Source organism: Ixodes scapularis, unplaced genomic scaffold, assembly GCF_016920785.2.
Source record: "Ixodes scapularis isolate PalLabHiFi unplaced genomic scaffold, ASM1692078v2 PGA_scaffold1__304_contigs__length_218370807, whole genome shotgun sequence".
Taxonomy (NCBI): Eukaryota; Metazoa; Arthropoda; class Arachnida; order Ixodida; family Ixodidae; genus Ixodes; species Ixodes scapularis.
Window position 1 is genome coordinate 143,268,644 of NW_024609846.1, and position 27,352 is coordinate 143,295,995.

General features: G+C 44.5%; 1 protein-coding gene across 1 annotated transcript in view; it reads right to left on the reverse strand.

The window, feature by feature from the left end:
* Positions 1-27,352, reverse strand: part of LOC8050949 — a 266,420-nt gene that overhangs the window by 118,765 nt on the left and 120,303 nt on the right. The gene's annotated exons all lie outside the window — the stretch shown is intronic.

Consider the following 27,352-nt stretch of genomic DNA (forward strand, 5'->3'; position numbering starts at 1 on the left):
TGAGGTCACAGCAAACGCGTCTTCGTACGATCTGGTTGCCGTCCAGCGGCAGAAGCAGGAGAACGGACGATTAAAAGTCATAGCAATGCATGTAGAGTTCTTTTTGACACTGGGCGCCACTACGTGCAAATTTAAAAGGAAGGCGTCGCCCAAGTTTAGGCGTGTGAAAATTTTCGGGACTTCCTCGTCGGAAAAAGGTTCCATCTAGATTCCGACCACAAGCCACTGGTTTCTATTTTTGGATCAAAGGAGATTGACGACTTAACGCCACCGTTGTAGAGGATGCGAATGCGCCTCATGGGATATACCTACGACATTTCGTATGTTCCTGGAGAAGGCCTCACTGCGGCCTACGTCCTCTCCCCATCTCCAGTCCAACAGTCCGAAACAATAGATCCCGCTGAAAAGATACAGGGCTTCGTAGTTCACGTGACGTCCTCTCTACAGTTGACTCATCCGAGCCTGAAGGAAATCACCCATTAGCAAAAGCTGGACCTGGAATGTAAACGGATCATGGAGCTATGCGCGAGTGAACGCCCATCTTGCCGCGATGTAGGAGCAGGCCTCAAGGCATTTTGGCCATTCAAAGACGTCATTGCCAACGGGGAAGACGTCCTGATGTATGGCCCCAGGGTTGCTATTCCTCGAACATTTCGAGAGTCAGTCCCCAGTCAGCTTCATCAAGGACATTTTCCCATAAAAAAGTTCCGGGCAAAAGCGAGAAATTCGGTGTGGTGGCCACATATTAACACAGACATCGAAAGCCTAGTAAAGAACGTCTGTCTGAAGCACAGTCGAAACAAGAAACTGCCACCAAAACTAAAGCAGTTTTTAGAAAGGACTTGGTAACGACTTAGGATGAACCTGCTCCTCTTAAATAGTCAATGGTGGCTGATAGTCACTGACTATTACTCACGGTATCCCGAGTTAGCTCGCCTGCGCAGCCTACCGGAGCAGCAGTTGCAAACAACTGCAAGTCTCTTTTCGCAAAACTTGGGATTCCAGAAGTTGTAGTCTCAGATAACGCACCCCAGTTTTTCATGAGCTGCCATTCTGAGTTTGCGAAGTTTGCGCAGCAGCACAAATTCTGTCACAAAATATCGACTCCCCATTACCCTCAAAGTAAAGGGCTTGCCGAAACAGAGGTAAAAAGAATTACAGGATAATGTAATAAATAGCGCAAAATTAAATTCGCTCACACTGAAAATACACGCACTTTGGAAAAAAGTTCACTCACGTCGCGCTAACTTACAACTCAGTTTGTATTTTCGTCTTCTTCCTTTTCCTTTTACCCGTATTACAAGATCTCTAGAGAAACCAAAGGATCTCTATGAGACGCTCCTTGCGTACTGGACAAGCCCTCTCAAGAATGGCTATGGCCCTTCTGAGCTGCTGATGGGAAGAAGGCTTCGCATGACACTTCCAGTGGCCGCAGAGAGTCTTCGTCTCCATACGCCGGACAGAAGGCAGCTAAAGTCATTCTAGAGTGAACGTCGCCGTAAGCAGAAGAGAGACTACGACCGACGTCATGGCCTCCGGGATGTGCCCTTACTGGATGACAATATGGACGACTTGCTGATTGATCGACAACAACAAGGTGTCTTCAGCGGTCAAGCAGAGGAGCTAGCCCAGGTCTTACTGGGTTGTAATTGATATAAAGTCTGTTCTCCGAAACCGCACACACCTAGTCCCGCTTCCAAAGGGGACTTCCAGGAGTGTAGACATTACCAAAGACTCGGACGCGAGTACCGAAGTCAGCGCATCGTGCCAAGACCACACATATAAAAATAGTGGAAGATGCGTTGTACCTCCCGAACGCTTTTGGACATCGTAGGAAAGTGCGGGAGTGAACGTTTGGTCAGTAATTTGGTGCTAGCTGACATGACCGAACATTTGAAGGACTGTAGAACTGCATATAATCTAACATTATTTCATTTCTCTTCTTTATTAAAGGAGGTAGATGTGTGCCATAGCACGGCTGCGTTCGCGCGTGTCACATCGGTGGTCACTATCAGTGACGCTGGGATCACGAGGTGTATGCTCCGCTGGCCTGGCTGGCTGCTCGATGTTCGATCTGTACATATGATGTTCTTTTTTGATGCGATAAATGTTCCGATTTCTATATCCCTGTTGCCGGCCATGAGGTTTTCATTCTGTGGCCCGCAGAATAGAACAGTCGCCAAATATCTCAAGAAACCCTCTTTCAGAGCTAGAAGGGCGATAACCCACTCGTAATAAAAAGTTAAAGTGTAATATTTTTAGTTCGATCTATACAAGTTCAAGTTAATTGGCGACTTCAACAGCAGAGTATTGTAAACTGCATTTACGGCAATTACGTCACGCACTACGTGATGATGCGGTCTTTATGGTAGATATATGATTGTTTAAAAGCAGTTCACTAGGTATGTCACTATTTGTGCTGTTACTGCAATCTAGTTGAGTTTGGACTTGCTAGGGTTAGCCGCATCGCGTTGGCATCAGTCTGTGCCGTGTGCTTTTCTTCCTTTTTTGTTCTGGACTCGTTAGATCTGGGATCACCATGTAACGCGCTACTACGAAGCACCGTCTTTTACGGTGGTTGTTATGGATATAAAAGTACAGTTTTTCTATGACATCCAGTCGTTCGCTATCTGAGGAGTGGTCGCTCTAAGGCGCGCCATGGAATCAGAATAGTAAAAGACTGTGAATGCCAAGTGAGCGCGTTGGAACGTTAGGCCTCGCCACCTTGGTTCAGCTCGAACTCGAACGCGGGACGCCTCCACGCAAGCTTGGACGAGATGGACCCTTCGGACGGGGACTCGGCGGCTGGTCACGTGAGTGAAAACGCCATAAAGGATCAACCGCCACAAGACTCGAGACCGCGAAGAAAAAAAAAAACGTTGTCGCAGAAGGCCTTGCTTAACTACGAAGCGAACCGGGACGAGCAACGTCAAAAGCTCGATTGCGTCTGGGAGCGCATCGCAAACGATCTTCGAGAAGTTGAACAGGCTACAAACGCCGAAACGCAGCAAGCGGCGACGGGCCGTATCCGAAAAGAGTACGGTCGTTACCAAGCGCTGTCGGAACGCTACGTGGCCTACTTGCCGGGGAATAACGCGGAACAAAGCCAGCTAGAGCTAGCCCTTCAGAAGACAACGGATCGTGACAGAGCTCGCGCTGTTCAGAAAGCCTTGATGGACACCGGAAAGACGCCCGACCGCGTCACGAAGTCTCGGGACTCGGAACACGCTAACTCGGAGCACTCGTCGAAGTCTGCCGGGCCACGACTTCACGGCTCGAAACGTTCTGGAGGATCGACACGTTCGGAACACTCGATTGCGACCACGACAAACACGGCTGCAACGAGGGTACGCGCCGAGGCTGCAGCGGCGCGCACTCGTGCTTCTTTCTCCAGAAAGGAAGTGGCCATCAAACTTGAAAGAGCAAGGCTCGAAGAAAAGGAGAAGAGAGCGGCTGCGGCTAACGAGCGCAGAAAAGCAGAACTAGACGACAAGTTACAGATCCTACAGCTGGAAAGGGAAGCGGCTGCTATGGAAGTTCAAGCAGAAATCCTGCAAGCGGCGGCAGAACAGCACGGCGGGGAGTATCGCTCTGACCGAACCATCTCAGATGTATCAGAAGTCCGTGCTCAGCGTACTGTAGATTATGTGCACAACCAGGCTGCCGTCCACAATGGCTCAAATGAACGGCCTGCAGAGCAGGTTGCTCCAGAATTGAGTGGTGTGCTGAAATACCTGGTCCGTCCAGATTTGGTCAGCACAGGACTCGTCAAGTTTGATGACCACCCCGAGAATTACAGAGTATGGAAAGCCGCATTCAAAAGTATGGTGCAAACTCTGGAAGTTACGGCAAATAAAGAGTTAGATCTTCTCGTGAACTGACTGGGCCGTGAGTCTTCGGTCTATGCAAAGAGGCTGCGTTCAGTACATGTCGACAACCCCGCGGCGGGGTTAGAGATAGTCTGAGAAAGACTGGAGGACTGCTACGGGCGACCCGAAGTAATATAAGATGCGCTCTTCAAGAGGATCGGAAGCTTTCCTAAATTCTCTAACAAAGACACTCACAAACTAAGGGAACTGGGAGATCTGCTTCTGGAACTGGAAGCCGCAAAAGCTGATCCCCACTTGACAGGACTCGGCTATTTGTATACGGCAAGAGGGGTGAACCCCATCGCGGAGAAGTTGCCACACCGTCTCTAAGAGATGTGGATCTCGAAAGGCTCAAGGTACAAAGAAGATCATCACGTCTCTTTTCCCCCTTTCTCGTTGTTCTCGAAGTTTGTCCGAGACCAGGCCAGGATGCGGAACGACCCGAGCTTTGCTTTCGGCACAACAGGAAGCACCTTTCCGAGGTCCCCAAAGTATGAGAAGGTCCCGGCAAGAGAAGGCTTCAGGAACACGCCCGTTTCAGTCCATGCGACCGACGTTACTCCAGAAGCCGTCGACCATTATTCGCCAGCCACAGCCGATAGGATGGAGGACCCTAACAGACAGTGCCCGCTTCACAAGAAACCTCACCCTCTTCGAAAGTGCCTTGTGTTCAGAGAGAAACCACTACAAGAACGCAAGTCTCTGCTGAAACAATTTGGGATCTGCTTCAGGTGTTGCTCCTCTACAAACCACCTCGCAAGGGACTGTAAAGTTGTGATCAAGTGTGACGACTGTGACAGCACTGAACATACCAGAGTGCTTCACCCGGACAGTTCCAAACCTTTGTCTTCGAGCCTCAGACAGTACCCCGAAGACGACAGCATTCATCACAGACTATCAACTGACTTATCTTCCAAGTGCACCGAGGTGTGTGGAGAAGGTTACGGTGGAAGGTCTTGTTCCAAGATTTGTTTGGGGTGTGTGTGTCACTCAAGTACACCTCAAAAAGCTGTGAGAATGTATGCCATCTTGGACGACCAAAGCAATAGGTCACTGGCAAGGACAGAATTCCTCAACCTCTTTGATGTCCAGGGAGAGAGTTCGCCATATACCCTCAAGACATGTGCTGGAACAGCAGAAACGACAGGAAGGAGAGCCTCTGGGTTTCTGGTTGCAAATATTGATGGCAGCGTGAAACTACCTCTCCCAACCCTGATTGAATGCAATTAGATGATCAACAACAGGAACGAGATTCCGACGCCAGACGCTACACGTCATCACCCACATCTAAAGGCTATAGAGAGCCTCATACCTCCATTGGATGCGGAAGCTGAGATTCTGCTTCTACTGGGAAGAGACATCCTGAGAGTCCACCAGGTGCGTCAGCAGTGCAATGGGCCTCCTGATGCGCCCTTCGCTCAACGACTAGACCTAGGTTGGGTGATCATAGGAGACGTCTGCCTAGGTCGCACACGCAAGCCGGACTGTGTCACCAACTTCAAGACAAATGCGCTTGAAAATGGACGACCCTCTCTTTTTGAATCATGCCGCAACCATTTTCTTGTCAAGAAGAAATTCACTGGTCCCGTCAATCCAACCCAGCACGTACCACCTACCCAAGGTGTACCCATCAAAGAGTACTCTGTCGAAGAAACGACAGACACGTTGTTCCAGATGACGAAGGACGACGACCAACCAGCTCCATCGGTGGAGGACAGAAAATTCCTAAACATCATGAACAATGAAGTCTTCAAAGATGAGTCATGCAGTTGGGTAGCCCCTCTTCCTTTCCGCGTGCCAAGACCTCGGCTTCCTAATAACAAGGAGCTTGCACAGTCTCGTCTTGCATCACTGCGACGCACACTGCAGAAGAGACCAGAGATGAAGGAACATTTTGCGACATTCATGGACAAGATCTTCAGGAATGGCCACGCAGAAGAAGCCCCACCGCTAAGAGAATGCTGGTATCTTCCAATCTTTGGTGTATATCACCCACGCAAACCAGGCGAAACCAGGGTCGTGTTCGACTCAAGTGCTCAGTTCAAGGGAACTTCTCTGAAGAATGTTCTTCTCACAGGACCAGACTTGACCAACAGCCTGCTGGGGGTCTTGATTCGTTTTAGGAAAAACCTCTTCGCTGTCACAGTGGACATTCAGCAGATGTTCTACTGCTCCCTGGTACGAGAAGACCACCGAAACTACCTGAGGTTCTTGTGGTTTCGCAACAATGACATCCACGACAAAGTGGTGGAATATCGGATGAGAGTGCATGTCTTTGGTAACAGTCCATCACCAGCAGTGACTACATACAGACTCCGGAAGACAGCAGAGGAAGGAGAGGAAGAATTCGGCAAGGACGCCAGGGAGTTCGTCGAAAAGGACTTCTACATAGACGACGGGTTGAAGTCTCTCCCTACGGCAGATGGTGTCATCGACCTGCTGAAACGCACGCAACAAATGTTGGCAGTTTGTAACCTAAGGCTTCACAAGATAGTATCAAACGGCAGCAGAGTGATGGAAGCTTTCCCCAAGGAGGACCACACGAAAGATCTAAGGGAATTTGACCTGAGTCACGACATTCTACCAATCCAACGCAGTCTTGGAATTTGCTGGGACGTAAAGAAGGACGTATTCACCTTCAGGGTTCCAGTTCAGGGCACACCATTCACCCGGCGTGGTGTCTTGTCAATGGTGAACAGCGTGTACGACCCATTTGGATTCGTGGCTCCAGTTACCATACAAGGGAAGTCTCTCCTACGAGAATTTGTCACAGAAACCTGCGAGTGGGATTCCCCAGCTCCTAAAAGCAAGAGGAAAGAGTGGGAGAACTGGAAGGATTCCCTTCAGGCTTTCGAGCAGCTAGAAGTGCCTCGCACTCATGCGGCCGTTTCACTTAGCACGGCTCAGCAGAAGGAAGTGCACATCTTCTCAGACGCCTCGACCAAGGCTGTAGCAGCTGTGGCGTATCTGAGTACCACAGACTCGGATGGTGCGTGTCATGACGGCTTTATAATGAGCAAAGCTAAGCTAGCACCACGTCCACAACACACCATTCCAAGGCTCGAACTGTGCGGTGCTGTACTGGCTGTGGAGCTGGCAGAGCTCATTCAGAAAGAAATGGACACACAACTAGATGTGGTGCATTTCTACACCGACAGCAAGGTGGTTTTGGGCTACATACACAACCAAACAAGGAGATTTTACGTGTATGTCGGCAACAGGGTCGAACGCATCAGAAAATCTACACAATCAGAACAATGGCACTACGTTCGGACCAATGCAAATCCTGCAGATCTTGCTACAAGATTCGTGCCCGCAGCCCGGCTACAGGAGACGGCTTGGCTGACTGGTCCAGAGTTTCTAAATCGTCAAGAAGAGTCTTCATGCGTCTTACAGAACGACTTTGAGCTGATAGACCCAAACACTGATGCCGAAATCCGGCCCGAAGCGTCAATGCCACCAGTGTGACCACAAATGGACTCGGGACTAATCGTTTCAGTCGTTTTTCAAGCATGCCTAGACTGATGCATGCAGTGGCATACCTCATACGTGCTGCTGGCAACTTTCGGCGCCCTTCTCGTGCCGAGGAAGCTGACCTACCACGTGGCTGCCTTCGAACAGGACAGCTATCTGTCGAGCATTTGTCTCTTGCAAAGAATCTCGTCATTCGCCCCATCCAACTAGAAGCATATGCAAATGCGCTAGAGTGTTTGTCACAGGGGAAAGGAGTCCAGAAATCAAGTCCACTTTGGAAACTGGATCCTTGTATTGATGACAAGGGCTTGCTGAGAGTCGGTGGTCGCCTCAACAACGCACAGCTGAGTCAAGAGGAACGGAGACCTCTAATCATACCTGGTAAACACCACGTCGCCTTGCTCCTCGAAAGGTACTACCATGAGCAGATCAAGCCCTAAGGTCGACACATTACTGAGGGAGCGATCAGATCCGCAGGTTTCTGGATCATTGGAGCAAAACGCTTCATAGCGTCGTACATACACGGGTGTGTCATGTGCTGCAGACTGCGAGGAAGACAGCTGGACCAGAAGATGGCAGGCCTGCCAGTTGATCCACTCAGTACAGAACCTGCATTCACATATGTGGGGGTTGACGTTTTTGGACCATGGAACGTGACTGCACGTCGAACTAGAGGTAAAGAAGGCAGCAGCAAACGCTGGGCTGTGCTGTTTACGTGCATGAGCATTCGGGCGGTCCACATTGAAGTCATAGAGTCCATGGATGCTTCAAGTTTTATTAACGCTCTCAGGAGATTTTTCGCACTCAGAGGACCTGCGAAACAGCTGCGATCCGACTGTGGAACCAATTTCGTCGGAGCATGTTCAGAGCTCAACCTGAGGACTAGTGGTCTCGACAACGACAAAGTGCAAGCATTCCTTTCAAGCCAAAATTGCAGTTGGGTGTTCAACCCGCCTCATTCTTCCCTCTTTGGAGGAGCTTGGGAGCGGATGATCGGAATCGCACGTCGTATTTTGGATTCCATGTTGTTAGAACACAGACCGAGCCGTCTCAGCCATCAAGTCCTGGTGACATTTTTGGCAGAAGTTTCAGCAATCAAAGGGTAGACCTCTTGTTCCGGTTTTGATGGATCCGGAATGCTGGGACATCTTGTCTCCGTCTACACTCCTTACCCAGAAGGTTGGTGGAGACAAGTTACCACCCGGCGAGTTCAACGTCAAGGATCTCTACAGAAGTCAGTGGCGTCAAGTGCAGTGGTTGGCACACTCCTTTTGGCACCGTTGGCAAAGCGAGTTCCTGACAACGCCTCAGAGCCGTCGAGTGGCAGGACAGCCGTCGAAACCTCAAGGAAGGTGACATTGTGCTCCTAAGGGACAAACAGGTTCACCGCAACGAGTGGCCTATCGGTGTGATTGTGAACACTTTCCCGAGTGCAGACGGAAAAGTACGGAAAGTCGAGATCAAGACGGCGACCAGAGGAGAACTAAAAAACTTTCCGACGCCAGTCACTGAGACTGTCCTCATCTCAAAGGAAGACTGATCCAAAACTTCAGTGCGTTTCCAGTTTGTAAACGTTGCGTTATAGTGTCATAGTGGTATCTCGTGATACCAGACGGGGAGTATGCTGTTACTGCAATCTAGTTGAGTTTGGACTTGCTAGGGTTAGCCGCATCGCGTTGGCATCAGTCTGTGCCGTGTGTGTTTTTCTTCCTTTTTTGTTTTGGACTCGTTCGATCTGGGATCACCATGTAACGCGCTACTACGAAGCACCGTCTTTTACGGTGGTTGTTATGGATATAAAAGTACAGTTTTTCTATGACATCCGATCATTCGTTATCTGAGGAGTGGTCGCTCTAAGGCGCGCCATGGAATCAGAATACTATTCAACCATGTCTAAGTTCCTCAGATAACTTGAAAATGGTCATGCCCGCATTTTTAAGCAAAGCATCCGGTTTACTAAAAACACTGCGATAATTCCTAAAAATTGGTTAATGTTAAAGGATTTTATCTAAAGTGAGATTCCATTGATAATGTCTGCCGTTATTACCCACGGTTCCTTCAATCAGAAGCAAGGTAAAGCCTTCCTTTCGAAACATAATATGTGGCATAGAGGATCGGTCAGTACGTTTTCCCTCGAAAACGTACTGACAGCTATAGCTTGTGGGTAAGTCAATTAAATTAATTTTGTTCAAAAGCTAAAATTAGGTTTGAAGACATGCTAAAATATTCATAAGGATGCCCCTTTCTGTAGATTCCACGAACAAAAACGAACGAAAAAATGTGACAATGGAGAGGTAGGTGTAGACACGACAAGCTTTGACTTAAAACTGAGTTTTAATATAAAGAAACAAAGACCGTGGAAACACCAAGAACACCAAACACTGAATATCTGCCTATGTTATCTTGATAATATAATACAGATTAGCAGTGTTTGGATTTTAGGGTGCTTGTCGTGTCTTCTCCTGCCTGTCCTTTGTCAGTTTTTGCGCTGCTGTTTGTTTGTAATGCTTCACCAACGCACCCAAGCTACCACTCTAATGTAGCTTCCACATTACTTTTACTTCCAACTGCTGTCTTGATTCCTAGTTGTTTTTTTTTGTTCGTACTGTTCGGATATGTTTTTTCATTAAAACAAATTGTAATACTTTTTTTATGTTTAAAACAATATATATTAAATTCCTCACAAAAATAATTAAAAACCTTAGTACTCTCAAAATAAGAAAATTTGAGAATATGTCACTCCAGAAATTAGGACCAACTATAATTATTTTGAGCTAAGTCGAGATGCAGCCGACGCTACGGGGTAATGGGGCAAATCAAGCAGTTTCAAAAGCTCAAGTCACTTTGCAATTTCGATTTTTAACTGGTTAAGCGACAATAGATCACGTACGGAAACATGACGAACAGCATGATGGTGCATTTTTGGTCCTGTCTGATTAGTGGCGTAAGCTCGAAGCGTCGTCTGCTCCTGGACCAAACGTTATACGAGCACCTCTGCATATCTTACAATTTAAAGCTCTATGTTAAATTTCAAATATTGAACCTCGGAATGCCTACTTATCAATGTTGAATACGATTCTTTAAACAACTTAGCAATATTGATGATAATACATAAAATAAATTCATAAAGAATTCTATCTCGCGATGTTATATTTACTATAATATGGTCAAATCAAGCAAATGAGTAAATATATATGTAGTGATGAATGACAAATTATTGATAACAATTTAGAACGTCCCGAAGCTAGCATGCAATATTGTTAAAAAGAAGAAGACTTCTCTTGATTGTGCAACCATTTTTAAACTGGAAACGTGTAAGTTCTATTCAATCAAAATCAAGGGAACTCAAGGATTCTAATTCACATGAACACAATGAATTCATATTGTTCCATACAAGCAGACGATCGATCAAATCATAAAATATATTCTCACCGAATATGAAATATTATTAGCGCAGAGCGAAATCACAAAACTCTTATAAACAAAAAAACTTTAAAAATTATATAAGTAATATCATGATGACACCTGTCCTAAAACCAATTCTTCAATGTTCACAAGAAGTGTGAAGACTGCAAATCATAAAAAGAAAACAGTAAAATGTGTACACACTTTGCTGCTAGCAAAGTGAAAAATCTTAGCAGTGTGTACGACAATGGATAAGTAAAAGTCTTAAGCAAGCTATTGATAAAGTATAAACATATTGTACCCACGCTACTGACCACCAATCGCTCGACCCCTCTAACCGATTTATGGGTAGTGTCAAAATATTGCGAAACATAAAAATACAAATGTGAGGATCAATAGAAAAGTTCTGAGATATTCATAACAGATTGAAGATACTTTTCTTCCAACTCTGTAATTTATTTAAGTATTCTGTTTGAAACAGGTCAGAACGACCCAACCTTGCAAATCATCCAGTAAGCATTGGCTCCACTAGGCGTCCTGCACTGCATTTAAGTGCCCTTGTTAGACTGAGACGGCTTCGTGAGGGTTTGAAAATCGCTAGCCACCCACCTCTGTTTTTCGCCGTCCAGGGGCCCTAAACTCGTCAAACACAAAGTTGGAGCCGAAGTTGACGGAGCGCACCGATTGGCCTATCACGACGATGACTTCGCACTTTTTTCGCCGGCGTCCAATCGGCGCGCTTCGCGAACTTTCTGCTCTAACTTTGTGTTTGACGATTTTAGGGCCCCAGTACAGGAAGAAGGAACTTGATGCGAGGTCCTAATTTTAAAGTGGATGGCTGCTGAAGTTTTCTACACTGCGTTCGTAGAAGTTGGCTATCCTGTAGGCGATTGGGCGGATGCATTGCAACCCAAGTTTTTGGTTAATGTATGGGAGGCAATGGTAGCTGATGGAGGGCTAATATTGTTAAGAGAGCATGAGTCTTCGTGGAGTCCCACCTAATCTCGGCATCCACATTTTTATTTGCTTCATATAAAAAAAAGCCGTTTGAAGTGACCACTTTATCGAAAACACCTCAAGCTAAAATAAAACACACAAAACAAAACTTGAAATGCTTTAGTTTTTGTTCACACTGACATAAGCGAGATTGGCAAGGTTTGTGCACTACAGATAATTACGCCACCACAGTACGACCGAGTCCGGAACGGACTCAACATTGATGCTGCGTCAGTGTTTGGCAGGGACTTGTGTTCAATCAATAAGGATAGGAGTTGTTCGTAAGCGTTCAGCTGAGAGTCGGTAGAATCCCTGCATTGGTAGAAAATCGGTGCGCAGATAGTTTATGAATATAATTCGAAATGAAGAGTGTTTACGTTGTTTAGACAGGCCTGACTGTAAACGTACACGTAGCAGAAGTACCAAATAAGAGTGCCAGATTTCTAAAGTGCCTCTCACAACCTGAAATATGTTTTATTTGTCTGAAACATTTCATATTTAGAACCGCAGTATTACGAAGAAACAAAAGTGTGCTTTTATTAACTTTCTCACAGGTGCTAATAAAATAAAATTAAAAAAGGCAAAACGACCACTAAAGTTATAATAAAACGCTTTCAACAAAGGAACGACCTTTCTCCTCCCTTGATCAGCTCTACAACTGCAGTTGCTCACCAGACAAGCAGCTGCAGATTTTTGTTCGTAACGTTTTTGTGGGCGGTTATCTACAAATGCCGTCATCATCTAACTTTAGCGACACGTCACTATGGGTCACGTGGCTGCTGGCAGTGCGCACGTCACGGGACCCTGTAACTTGTGTAAGGCCACAACGGGTCGGGCGACGTCCCGGTGACAAGTCTTGGTGCCAAGTGACGTCCCGGTGTCAAAAATGTTATTAGATCTAGGCACATTGTGCGTCAAGTCGTGGTGTAGCGCGATGTCATTTCCTGGAGCCCCATGACGTGACGTCACGTCAAGCCACGTCGTGGTGTCAAGTGACGTCATGGTGTCAACAACCCCATCGGATCTAGGAACATTGGGCGTCAAGTAGTGGTGCAAAGTGGCGTAATATCACGTTACCAGGTACCGTGACGTCGGGCCACGCCCCGTCACGTGGCACTTCACCTTGACGTTAGTAACGTTGCACCACGACTTGCGCTCGACGTTACGTGACATGGGAAGGTCACGCCGCTGCGAATTGTGCATATATCGCTAGTGCATTCGTAATATGCCAAGTTTGGGCGGTAGATCAAAGGATCACCCTCATAGTCTGATCTCACCAAGCGTTCGGCGCATGCGTGAAGTCGCCATAAATTTAATTCACAGGAGGCAGGCAGCAGTTCCCGATATGTGTCGTGCTCTGCACGCACAGAGCTCCAGCGATTCTGTATTAATCTGTATGTGCCTATATTCATCTTCTATACTATATTTAGTATGCAGTATTTAAGATACTTTAACGAAGTTTTAGTTCTCAATCTTAAATACGCTACTTCGTTTTTCTTTAAAGTAATTCCGAAAGCGCATTTAGACATTAGAAGGGTCTTATCCCCGGAATGGCTTCCGGCCATAAAAATAGTCGGACACCTCAAAGCGATCAAAGCTCACTCGGAAGCAATCTCACGGTAGCAACACTCAGACATTGTCATTTTCCAGTTGGACAATATTTGAAGAATTTGTCACGTTTTAGATATTCTGCCTACACAAAATGCGGAGAGAGAGCAGGAATTATAACTAAAACTTCCGGTACATTGATTTGGCTTTGTTCTGCTGTCTTCAAAATGATTATCTATTTTGTGTTTTTACCAGCTACTTCTTTACAGAACTTTGCTTCTAATTCGGCGGCCAGTCTGAAAACAAAACAAAAAAACAACAACACGAAAACATAATGTTAATAACAGTCCAGTATTTTTTCGCGACGAGAGAAAACGCAGCAGTAGAAGACGAAGCGCGCAAGCAGCAGAATGCGAGGTCGCACTTCAGATAAAGGGCAGAGGTAACCACTTCCAACAAAGTTATGTGGAAAGACATAAAAAGTAAAAATATAAAGGGATCAATGACGTCGAAAACGACAGCCGCGCGCTTACGGGCCCCTCGCGCAAATTTTACGTTTTACTTTTTTTTCTAATTATTTTTGCACCAGGGTAAATATGTAATGGCGTATTACACAGGTCGTTCTGGGGTGTGACGGGACCACCTTTTTTACCTGTCGTTATCACTGAGTCATTGGGATAAGAATTGACGTCTTCTACTTCTTTTATGGTGATGGCGGCTCTAGATTTCAATCCGTATTCAAGAAAACGCGCTCAGCCAAGATAAGCTTAGTACACCCGGAGACGGCTTGGGGCAAGCATGGGACTTCATGGCGCGCGTTTCTTGAAGTTCGGGATTCTATATGGCGATACTGCAATGCACTGCGTATAACTAGGGCATGAGAGATGGACGTCGGCGTAGACGATTAGGGTTCGTTTTGCATCTGTAAGATTATTGTTAATTGAGGTACTTAGTTACATGCCACGATGGCCTAGACTGCGTGCTCTCAAAGACAGCTGGTGTTAAGCAGTGTGGCGACTGCATTTTAATAATACAATTTCATTTTGTATCTCTGCATCGATACAGAATTAGATAGGAGTAGTTTCTATGTTTAAGTATATTTCAAGTGATTTATGGTAGCTTATTAGAGCCAGTGGTCAAAGTACCTCGGTCCAAGTTTTGAAATATTTGTTTTCCAACCAAGCGGTCAAGTTGAGGTTTTTGTTTCTTGAAAAGAAATGAAGGATTGTGCAAAAGGGATGTTCAGACTTTGTTAACAGGCAGACCGGGGTTCATTCGAAGATTTTGTCTCTGACCATATTGATACCCTGCAAAAATAACAATAGTTTTCGTGGATGCTTGATGTAGTCACAATTTTACTAGATTCTACAGATTCAAAGGCACGTGTTTTAAATTATAACCAATGCTTCAAGATCACGGTCTCAAAATATAATCAGAATTTCAAAAGCACGAGCTTTGATGTATAACATTGCACTCCCACATAGATCGGCGGAAGAAAAAGTTTAGTGTTCAGTTCAAGCACCAAGTGCAAAAAAATTCCGTGTTCTTCCTTGACGTTGTAATATTACTGCTGAAAGATGTGCCCACATAGAATGGAACGTAGTGACATTTCAAAATGATTTTCAGGACACCAAGTACTCATAAAAATGTACGTGGTTTTGTTTCAGAAGGGGAAAATGCCGCTTTAACATTGTTTAAAAAGTATCTTCAACACATTCAAGATCTAGTGGCTTCCCTCGGCACTATGCTAAACCAGAATCTCAGTCCTGTTGCATATTTATTTCAGGCCCAAGGTTGAAACGCTTATTAGTTGGTTTTATAACATTTTTTATCCTTGTCTAGAATCATGTAGGACATGCTTATTTTTTTTTGTTACACCACATATTTGAGAAAAATTCACTCGAGTACCAGCTAGCGTCTTTTATTTTTTTTTCCTTTTTAGAGCAAAACATATACCTGTTTTTGTATTTCCAGCCGTAGTTTTACACATTTTTCAAATATGTTAACGATATGAGCGAAATACGGTTTTAATTTGTGTTTTTATTGAGAGTGTATGAGGCACGAATATATTCAGTTATCTAGCTAACTTCAGAATGAACATTTTAGCTAAACTTATAATGCATTTGAGCATTTGTATTGGCCCAAATTTTTATGCTGTTCCTTCTTAATAGGTATCTTCGACACTGCATCAAGCAACATTTGAGGTCGCCCTTTCTTGGGCACGAAGCGTGCGATTGGACCCAAGACCACGCCGAACTTTGACGCACCACTCGTTTTGGTTGCGAGCTGAGCCGAGCTCGTTCCGAGCGCTGACGCTATCCTCGTGTCGAATACACGCTCAATGTAGATGCCCAAAAATGTGGACCAGCATAATCGCCGCAACCGCTACTAGAAGCTGCCCTTTTTTAGAGAGGGTATATTATTCTGCAAGACCCATCCAAATGCCCCTCTGTACTAACATAGAGCATACTATAAAAGAAACGCCCAATCCTTGATGTTGACGCAACCTCCTTTTTTTATACAACGAATTTCGGAATTCGTCGGCGAATATCACGTGATATTAGAGACTTCCGGCTTTGAGTCTCGACTTCCGTCCGCCGTTGCTTTCATTCCGCCGTCGCTGTCGCCTTAGTGACGCCGTCGGTTTATCCCGCTGTCATGGCGTTTGGTCGTCTAGAGCTAACGTAAATCACGCATGACTCATGCCTAAGCCTAGTCACTGCAGCGTCCCTTGGAAAATGATGGTCAAAAAAAACTTTCTGAAGATGACAAAAAAGAACTTGCCATCCCACGCGCAAAATAGTCAAACAAAAATTTTGCCGAAATCGCTGCCCACGTGCACGTCGTTGGATCATGTGGCATTTCTAACCGCTTTCTCCTGCTCGAATGTTTGCGTATTGAACTGCTTAGGAACAGACGATATGTGAAATGTGGAACGTCATCTAGTAGCCCGCTTAGAACTCCGTCCTGCATCTTGGTAGCGGCGAGAAAACTAAACCGGTGATCATATCGGCGTGGAACTCTTGTAAACAAGTAGCCACGCGTCGCGCGAGAGGCGATGTATCAACGCATTTGCGGCGCTCTCTTTTGTAAGCAGCGAGGAACATCTGAATCCCGCGGAAACAAGGAACATATGTGAACAAAGTTCAGTTTTGCTTTTATTTGTTATATTACACGCAGAGTTTGGCAATAATATTTGGTGACAGCGTGAAGAAACCTGCGGACGTTCTCGCACGGCGCGAACCTCTTTACAATCATTGTAGCGAACCCTAACCTTTTCGCAATGTTTTTCCGGGTTCGTTTCTGGAGTATTTATCTTCCGGTGCAAGAGGTAGTCTCGGCTTGTTTTTTTCTAGTTGCAAATGCAGCTATGTCTGGAAATGAGACAAAGTCAACGAAATCGTAGAAGAACATGGCACAGCTTGACAAATCTATACCTTCACCCGGAATTTAATACTCGTATGGTTAAAACTGAAAGCAAGATGAAAACAATAAAGCGCTGCATTTGAATGTGATATATATAAAAACACAGGACAGCCATAAAATAACTTCGATTGCTTAGCAGCGATTCGCATAGAGTTGATCTGGCGGCGGTAAGCGAGCTTGGTAAAGAACAACACAAATACAAATGAGGAGAGTTGGTTCATCAAATAATCTTCAGAATTTAGTACGCAGAATGTACAGAATGGAAAACACAACAGACCCGGGTGGCTTGTCTGTCTACTATCAACTCTCCCACAGAGACGGAACCTTGCTGTCGGTTTTGTCAGACGCAACGTTCGTTTAAATTGACTTGCTTGGGTTCATCGCCGTAGATCAAACGTAAGTGTCAGCGGCGGCACAAAATTACGCTGCTAGGCTGCTTACACTGAGGGGCTACACTGTTGACGCCAACTTCTTTTCACGGCCTCTACTTTTCGCCATCTTTTTTTTTTCTTTTTTTTTGTCATAGCCGAGTTGAAAATATTTTTGAGTACGAAGGAGCTTTGTAAGTAGTTTTGGAAAAGTCGTGTTTTGAAAAATTGATGATGCAACGCAGTCATTCTGCGAAGGTTGGACATATTCTTGTTTACCGGCGCAACGTCCATCATCTGTGCTGGAGGCCGGTGCTTTCTCAAACCAATTTGAGCTCTTCGCAACACCTGTAAAAATATAGAGAAGGCAGAGTTTACCTTACAGGCGAAGACACATCGTCACGGCTTCCGTGACGATAATCGGCGTTCCTGTGCTTTTCTCTGTGTTTCATTTTTTCCGAGGCGCGTCCGCTTTGCAGCCAATGGGAATTGATGTGCTGTTTCGCTAAGCTAGGGGGAATTTATATGCCGTTTCGTTCATCCAATGGGTATTTGGGTGCCGTTTCGCTCAGCCAATGGGAATTTAGGTGCCGTTTTTTGCTGCTACAAACATGAAATAACGCCGGTTTCGCCCCATGGGTCATTATTCGCAATTAAATACTTGTGAAAAGCAAAGAGCAGTGTACGCGGCTGACCCCTCGCCCCGCGCTCGGAGGCTCAACGACTCCGGCGTTGCCGGCGCCGGAGAAAGAGTTCGTTCGTCAAGCAGGCAAGAAGTACGTGATCAGCGATGGGAAGGAAGCGCGATCAGCGATTGGCCACTCCCTCAGTACAAACGCCCACGTCACAATACGGGTACACGTAAAAGGCGAAATATTTGAACTACAAATGCTGGTGCCGGAACACGTAAACACGGAGTGGTGACGTCAGAACCGGAAGCAATCATTTTTAAGTCTTTCGGCATACGAATCGGGAACGCGTGTCAGTTTGGACCGTGCTTAAGTCGGCATTGCATTGAACATGATAAAAGAAATTGAGTGACAATGTTCGAATGTAGACTTGCTTGCTTATGCTTTGACACTCTTGATGATACGTTTGAGTACTCGCCGCGACAAAACGGATGCCCCCCCCCGTATTCCGACTAAAACCTTGCAACGACCGTTTAATTTGCACAAGCGCGATAAAGGATCGCCATTCGCCCGCATTTCACCAGTGTTGGCCGTAATGTATTACGGTAACGCCGCTATAGTTAACGAGTTACTCTTTTCTGTAACGTAGAACCGTACTTGTTACGTTTACAGAGCAGCAACGGGTAACGTATTGACCTTTTTTGCATAACTTCGTACCAGCGCGCTACTGATGCATCGTCGACCCGGTGAGTTTTATGATTGCCCGCTGAAACAGGGTATGTAACCGCCAAGGGTATGGGCTAAAATTCTTAGGGGCATACGTCGTGCGTGAGTTAGTTCCGAGTGTTCCTTTTTTCCGAGTAACAACTTCCGAAAATCTGCGGTTTCCTGGTTATCACTCTGTCGTCGTCGGGTGCAGAAATAATTTTAATAAATATAACGAAATTCGCGGAAGTTTGCGATGAGCTCAAGAGGCTGCAGCGCTAGTGTGGATGTAATGCTATTGGGCTTCACATGTTTCCCAATGGTCCTATTTGTAAAATCAATTAATTGCGAGGATGAATATCGGAGGCTTTTTATCAGACTCATATTCACGTTTATGCTCACACCTATACCGACCGTACTTCGTCTACGGCAAGCGGACCGATTCCAACCTTGTGCTGCTCCTCCGATTAGGTTATCACTGCAGGGTATGTTATTACTTCCGTGGCGTGTGAAGGGATTGAAAACGTGCACGTGCCACAACTCAAGGTGCTGCTACCAAATTCCGAGAGCTTACCTGCATAGACTGCATTACATTTCTCATATATTTCTTCCTTGTGGAAACTCCATCGTAACACCCCACCATCTTCGTTTTTGTTCTTTGGAGGAGGCAAAAGGGAATGGTGTGTTACTAGCCAGCGTGATTCGACCGGCCAAGTTCTAGCCAAGCTATTGTAACTCAACATAGCCAAGTCTAGCCAACTTCCGCCCATACTCACATAGTTGCCTACCGAGATAGCTCTTCTGCCTCAACCAGCCGGTATACCAAGTTTTAAGCTGCTAGAGGCGTCGTCGGTGCCGCAATTTTTAAGATGGCGGTGGCCTTGAAAAATGGCTAGACGTCAATTATTCTGAGTAACGGATATCGTAGTAACGTTGCTTGCTACTTCATTTTCCCAAGACTTTAACAATATACATTTATTTTTTAATGTCTTAGGCGACTTTTACAATATACATTTATTTTTATATGTATTAGGCGCCAAGTCATATGAATTATGGCACTTATCCAATTTACTTTCAAAATCAGACCAGCAAAAAAGGTAATGGATGTACGTCAACTTTTTGGATGCTGTTAATATTTCTAGAAATATGAAACTTAAGCATGACTGTAACATCCAAATCTAAAACGTTGTAATTCGTCTATAAAAATTATGCGCCCGGTCGATACCCAGGCCGATCCGTACAAAATTCGCACGATATTGCACCGATACCAGGGCGAAAGTCTGATACGTGAAGTATTCGCACTATATTCCGCAGGTGCTTCTGCCAAAACATCAGTACGCCAATAACTGCCGGATTTCAGGCAACGGTGCAAAACTGGACATTAGGTTGATATTAGGACAGGTTTTGGGCCGGCACTGGCACAACACTGCCAAGTATCGTCGTGCTACTTGGGTAACGTAAAAGTAGTGTGCATTACTTTTTATCTGTAACCGTAACGGTAGCGCATTCCTTTTATTTCAAGGTAACGGCTTCATTTTATTTGTAAAAGTAACGATTATCGTGTTACTTTTGTTCTGTAACGTCTACAATACTGCATTTTTTAACGGGTGAGTGAGGGGTTATTTCTCACGCAAATGTAGATCCTACACACGAAGATTGGGATACCAATAGGCCTGTCCAGAGCCAATAAGACGCAGGCGATAGAGAAGTCGGCGGTGAAAAGATGTCAACAATGTAAGAAAAATATACTTTGTCATTCGGGACATCATTGGGTCGTTGAGAAAGATGATTTGACAGAGCACGGGGGAGGGAGGGATGACTGTTCACTGCTGCTTTCTCAGTTTTTCGTTGAAGAATATAGCTTGTAGTTCTCAACACTATTCAGCTTCCGATATAAGGGGAAAACGTAAACTCAACACTGATCTATTTTCACATCAGACGTGAATCTTTTTTTTTTATTTTTCCTCCACCACAAAAAAAAAAAGATTTCTTAAATATTATTTGATGTAAATAACTAATAGGCGTTTCTATGGGAAGTACCGAACGGCGAATGCTCCAAACCTTAAATGTTGTCGTGATTATGTTTTTATCGTGATTGTCCGTTAAGTTGTTTTCGTGAATTTTATTTAGGTGTTTTTTTTTATTATCTGTTACAGGAAACGTATGATATAAATCAAAGTACAAAAGTCCACAAGATTTGAATCATGATTCAAATCATTTTGGTTTTTCGCAACCCAATCTCCTTAGAGCTACTATCATTTTTGAACGTTTACTTCATTTACATTATCTGGCCCATGTATGTTCCTTTCCTTTTATCGAACTGAAAAAGACGCCTGTCTTTATAATCGTGCCAAACGAGAGTCTCAAAATTGGTACTATCGATAAAATCGCCAAATATTCAAGTCAACGTTGCTCCGGGACTGCGACCACGTCCAATAACGATGGTCCTTATGTTCACATAATAAAGAAATTAAACAACAAAGAGTTTACACAGAAGAAGCTACACATAATTTCTCGTTTTTTGTTGCGTCATTGAAATATTGCACGCTGTCTCTTCTTGAAGTCACGGCACAAACAGCTGTTGACAGAATCGCAGCTGCCCCGCTACTTCCCGCCATGTTTGTCCATCTCTTCCTTCTTTTTAGGACATATTGTTTTCGTCTGGAGCAGTTAGGTTAGAGGGAAACAACAGGGGAGAGAATAGGAAAGGTTTGGGGGCAGCAGTTTGTACTAACTGCGAGTTTTGTTCCGGGTTTGATTCACGTCCCCAACATCATCAATTAGACTCGTAATTTCAAGTTAATTGCGGAACGCACGAAAACCTGAGCGCATTAAGTGACATGCCTAAAATAAGTGATCCGATTTTGCTCCTTAATCTTTTTTTTTTTTTTTTCTGATCAGCACTTTACGTATATTCTTGCGCCTTCTTACGCACCCCAAAGTTTTCACACTCAAGCTTAGGTGAAAGCGACCAAGACGTGCGGCGTTAACCGGTCACGGATACGCGAAATTCAGTAAGTAAGTAAATGGGTGTGTGTATGTTTATACAGCCTATAACTTAGTCTGCCTCAACGGGCGACTTGTCTCCCAGTCGTAGATGAGGAATTTAACCAGTGCAGTACAACTGCTATCTAAGGGCCTTTAACTTGCACCACGCAGTAGTGATACACGACCACGCGCCAGTACGATGCTCATCCAGACCGAAACGGGCAGAGGTGGGGATTGAACCCAGGATCCTTGCGTTGCGCAGCGCGAGCTTAGCTATTCGTGCTCCGAGCTGGTGTGCGCTAGACCACTCGGCCGCCGATCCTTCTCGTTAAACTCAGAGAACAACTACCAAGTGTACACATAGTACGCGTTAAACTGTCTGATGAAGAGCGCCATGAAAACATCGCTTGACTTTTTTGACGCTTGAACTTTTCACGTATGCAACACAATTGCCTAGAAATCGGTTTTGCATTTTTTTCCTAACTCATCTAAAAAGCGTTGAACTTTTTGAATGGTTCATCGAAAGGCCCTGAGACGCGTACAAATCTGGGAGAGTTGGTGATGCATTGAAACGGTCCGGTGAACGTAATTTCTATATATTCCCAAATTAGTAGCAATCAATCAAACGATGCTTAAATGCAATGGTACTATGAGACAACGAACAATGCAAGACCAAACTTGCGCATAAAAGCATCCGGGCGTCCCCAAAGTTACTAGTTTCTCGGAACCTTTTATTTTAAGTGGAATGACTCGTGGCACTGAAAAAAACACTGCCCACAGGCACAGCGCATGATACAGGCCAAGCAAATACCATGTAAGCCAATACTGGCAACTCCCGTGGATAGCGGGCGAAAAGTGATTGCAGCGCCCCTGGCGAGCTCGGAGTCTCCGCTGGCAGACGAATTCTCCACAACGCATTGGTTTTGCCTATCTCCGTGCGAGGTGAGCAAGGAAAACAAATTGTCAGAAGTATTCGCTGCTTTGAATGTTAAAAAGTAGGTTCCACCTCATGAGTCAAAGACATTTTCTTCGCGAGGGAAAGATGTTACAGCTTGTAGGGTGCAATTTACGGGCTCAGTCGAAGAAAACATTCCGTCGGAAGACTCAGAACTTATGTCTGCCAGGCAAGACACGAATGTACCTTCGCCCTGTTTCTTTGAAAAGGGCAATGTAAGAAATGTTTTAGAACATTGCTACGTTTCAACTTTACTGTGCATATCGATCAGTTCTTTTTGTTGTTGCAATTTCAATTTCTCATGATTGTATTGCTTAAAACCGTTTCGTTGAATAGACGAGCTGGCTATATCCCGATCGTCTCCAGATGAAGAAGCAAAAGCCAATTTTGAACCAGGTACCTTACTGCGATGTCAGTATGCTCTGGAAAAAGACGATTGTGCACATGCAAATCTGACGCTATTACTAAACTAATGCAAGCGGAGTTACAAAAAAAAAAAAAAAAACACCCGATGGACGGTCGTGCACCCCCTTCCATTTTTCAAAGTCTACTTTCTTTTTATGTTTGAGGCGACGATACGCCGCCGCGGTCTTTCTTCCTCCTGCGTTTATGTTTTTTGTTTGCCTTTTTTTCTTTCTTGCGCTTACTTGACGTTCGAACCATCGCGTATTTCGCTTTGCCTTGTTTGGTTTATTTTTTAACTTCTTTCCTTCGCTCCGTCCCTTACTACCACCGGTTCGTCTGTTACGCTATGCCTGGACTATTGGGGGGCCGTCTGCAACTTTTGTTGTTATTGTTGTTGTTGTTGTTTTTTTTGTTGTTCTTTCACTGTCGTCTGTGATAGCCTTGATCCGAAATCTTCATATGCACTTTTAAATACTTAATAAATATATTAAGAAGTGTAAGCTCGTTATACATTTCTATTTGGATTTCATTTGAGTACGCGGTCACGTCTGCAATGGGGCATCGATGGTTGATCAACCGGTCGCCTTCGGGCATACACCAGCGCATACTTGGAGATGGCAGGCATGCCATGTGCCTCCCATCTCCACTGCGAAAACAAGTTTTTCTGATGTGGTGGAAAATCTTTTTCCGCTTCCCGAAGACCGAAAAAACGTGAGCAATTAAGTTACTTCAAATTAAACTGGAACAGCTATCCCAGTCTGGCTTCAAAATCGCCACTGACCCCTCAACAGACGAATATTTCACCTAACAAAAGTTCAGCTGAAAACGCACTTGAGGCCGCTGATCGACACTCATACCAAAGACACGGTGAGCAAGGATTGCCTGGACATGTACGCCAACAAGTACTAGAATGTACTTTTGAACTGCTGCGTCAAGCGAGCAAAAACCAACCTGACAAAGTCACTGGGAAAAGAAAAGCGAAAGCAAAAAAAAATCACACACTGCTAGCACGTAGCAGATTGCAGCTCTTTTGTTCTTAGTTCCTACCAACGCTGCGAAAGCAAATAAACAAACGTGTACCGTGCAGTTGGAAAAAAAAAAGTGAAGCTCTTTTTTTTTTAATAGTTTCGTCGTGTTGCTTCCGCTTTGTTTGTTGTGGACTCGATACCGAGGGCGAGCACCACCTGCTAATTTTCAACCGACGCCCCGTGCGATCGTCGTCGTTGATGGAGGTGTTTGCTTGCTGGGTGATTTGTATACTTGTATCGTCTTCTAACTTCTTCGTTGCAATCGCCGGCCGTTGTTCGCGACTGTTCTCTGTTTCTTTTTATTTTCGTCTAAGATGGGGACTCCATGTTTTCTGCAAAGTTCGGAAAGTGTTTGCACGGTCATTTTTCTTGTTACTTTTCGTTTTTGTAATGCTGCAGAGGCTGGTGCGCTTGCTCTGGTAACTTTAACATTGTTTGCGCACAATTTAATAATCACCTATTCAGGTAAAAAATTGTGACAACGCAGTTTGTAACGGATAAACAGTAACTTCTTACGACGTGGTTCGAGTGGCTAAACACCTTTTTTCCGTTTCCCAGATGCGCTTCAAACGCGTGTGATCTCCCTGAGTGGCGTTTGAGACCTCTAAATAAATTGCTCTATCTTCGTTTATGCGCGCGTTGTTATTTGATTGTCGTTGCAGTTGCGATCAATGGATTCCGCTTTGCAAGCGGACAGACCGTAATGAATTGTTTCAGCTGTTGGGGTGACGAAACGGGGCTCGCAAAGCTCGAGGGCGTCGCGGAGCCTATACTTTTCCATTGCGTCGTTTGCTTGCGTAGACTCCGAGTCCGCTAGAGGCGCCACTGTCACGTTCGCCGCCGCTCCCATGGGTTTTCGACGGAGTTTCCAGTATTGGCGAAGCTATATCGTATTTTGGCCAAGATTGTGAAAACACAACCAGACTAACTTTCAACAAACTCCGGAAGACAAATCCGATCAGGTAGCGGCGGTCGTAATCGGGCTCAACATATTGCCAGTGCTTGCGGTGCCTGGACCGTGTACTCACCGGGGACTGAGGATATTGGCCGTTCTAAAATGCAGCCGGGTCTGAATGATGGTGAAAGTAATTTCTGGAAAATGGGAACAAAGGGGACAGAGGACAAACGCAAAACTCCAAACGCAGTTGGGTGACTGGTGCGCCACAGATAAAATCCGCCTGAGAAGTATGAAGCTTCGAAACTGTCGAATTTCTTTGCGCGAAAAGTTCGAAAATTTGAAATCGATAAAATTTGAACGCTGAAAATTTGGAAGTTGGAAAGTCGTCGAATGTTTTTTGTAAAAACTTTGTCAGTTCGAAACCCTTTTGAAACTTTCAATCCCTTGATTCGACGTTCGAACCTAACGTCGGAAAGAAGTTCGCCGCATCTCTTGTATACAATATGAACACTGAATCCTAGCTATAGAATTTTGGTTGTAAACTGCCCGAAGTGTTAAAAATATAGTCTCTGAATTATGTGGCCTCATTAAAAAGCTGACCCCTCAATCGTTGTAGAAAATGAATCATGACTCGATGGTTCTGTAAAAGATTATGAAGTACTCCTTCGGAGATACGCAGTAAATCGTCGTGAATGTCACAGTCACGGCGGAGGGGTGTTCCTGTTGATTGCTGATGAGTTGCACAGCACTCACTTACGAAGTCAAGACAGTTGTGTTGAATCTGTTTTGTCTCGCATATAATTAAAAAGGAAATAAATTTTAGTAGGTGAAGCACTGACTGGTCTCCAAGAAATTATTAAGAATATGCCAAATGAGTGTGTAATTGTAGGCGGTGATTTTAAACTTTCAAAAATAATAATGGACAATGGAAATATTAGCGTGCCAAATACGACCTTATACATTGAATTTGAAGGTCTTGTCAATACATTTGGTTTTAAACAATATGTAACCCAGTTTACAAGAAAAAAACAACCTTCTTGACTTGGTAATGTGTAACCTCCCAGATTGCATCGAAAACACAACAGCAATCCCTAAAATAAGTGATCACGATGCCGTTACTGCTGAAATATCTCTGCCCAGGCTTCCAAAGCACATTCATAATGAAAGGTAAGTGCGTTTATATAACAAAGGAAACTATACTGCACTCTCGCAGGACCTACACTCGTGTTTAGCGGTGTTTAATCACAGGGCAGGCCTTACAGAAATTGAAACATCTAAAAATATATTCATCGAAGAACAACACTTTCTTATCAACAAACACATACCCACTAAACGAATTAAGATGAAAAAGCAGTCAACGAAGCATGAGACATTCCAGAACTTTTACAACTAATGAAACGCCGAAACAGAGCGGTCGGGAACTAGTGTAAAAAAAAAAGTCAGAGATGAATAGAAATAGGTTAAAGAGCTTGTCGTCTCAGTACATGTTAGTTGTTGCAAAATGTAAAATGACGTATTTTCATAAGTTAATTAGCAACTTTGCCAACAATAGAAAAGAATTTTAGCGATTTCTCAAAAGCAACAAAAAGGCTGACGCTACCATACCGGCGCTTCTTTTCGAAGGCGCTGATATCACTGACGACACTGCGAATGCGAACTGTTTAAATGAATACTTTCAATCCTTTTTCAACATAAAGATTCCGACTGGGGACACGTCACGTTTGGTAAATCTAGGATAGGGTTCAGTGTCGTTGGATATAATTCAATGCAAGGGAATCGAAAAGCTGCTGATAATAGAGCAACCGGGCCTAACGGCATTCTTGCTGTCGTCCTTAAAAGCTGCGCATCTATCCTTTCGTGCTATCTACGGATCATTTTTACAATAAGCTTATCTGAGCACAATCTTCCGGATGATTGGAAAACTACAAGTGTTTTGCCCATCCACAAAAGCGGTTACGGAAATGTTGTTAGTAATTATCGGCCTGTCTTGTTGACATCGATCCTATGTAAAATTCTTCAACATGTCGCTTATAGTAGCGTAATATCCCATTTAGAGAAGCATAACTGCTTTGCAAAGGAGCAATACTGTTTCCGGTCCTGTGCATCATGTACAACATTGTTAGCTGAATTTCATCATGACATTGCGCTTGCAATTAGGTGCGGAAAAGACGTAGATTGTATTTTTCTTGATATGGTCTAAGGCATTCGACAAAGTGGATCATTGTCTGTTACTGAGTGAGTTAGAGTGTTTAAATAGCAATTTCGATGTCGTAACCTGGATTGGTAACTACTTGAGTAATAGAAAACAATGTGTACTTTTGAAGGGTTGTTCATCCAAGAGTGTGACTGTGACATCTGGTGTTCCCTAGGGTTCGGTGTTGGGGCCTCTCCTCTTTCTGGCATATATTAATGACATCTGCTAAAATATTTCTTCACTTCTAAACTGTTTGCTGACGATTGCGTCATATACAGAACAATTGAGTATGACGACGATTATTTTAAACTTCAACTAGACTTAGACCATGTGTGAAATTGGTGCAGCAATTGGTGAATGATCCATTTCGAACGTAAAAAAAAGTAAAATTGTTAGATTTTCGATATGTTGGTACAGTTCTATTTCTCTCGAAACAATTACTTGTGAATGATTCGCAGTCTTTC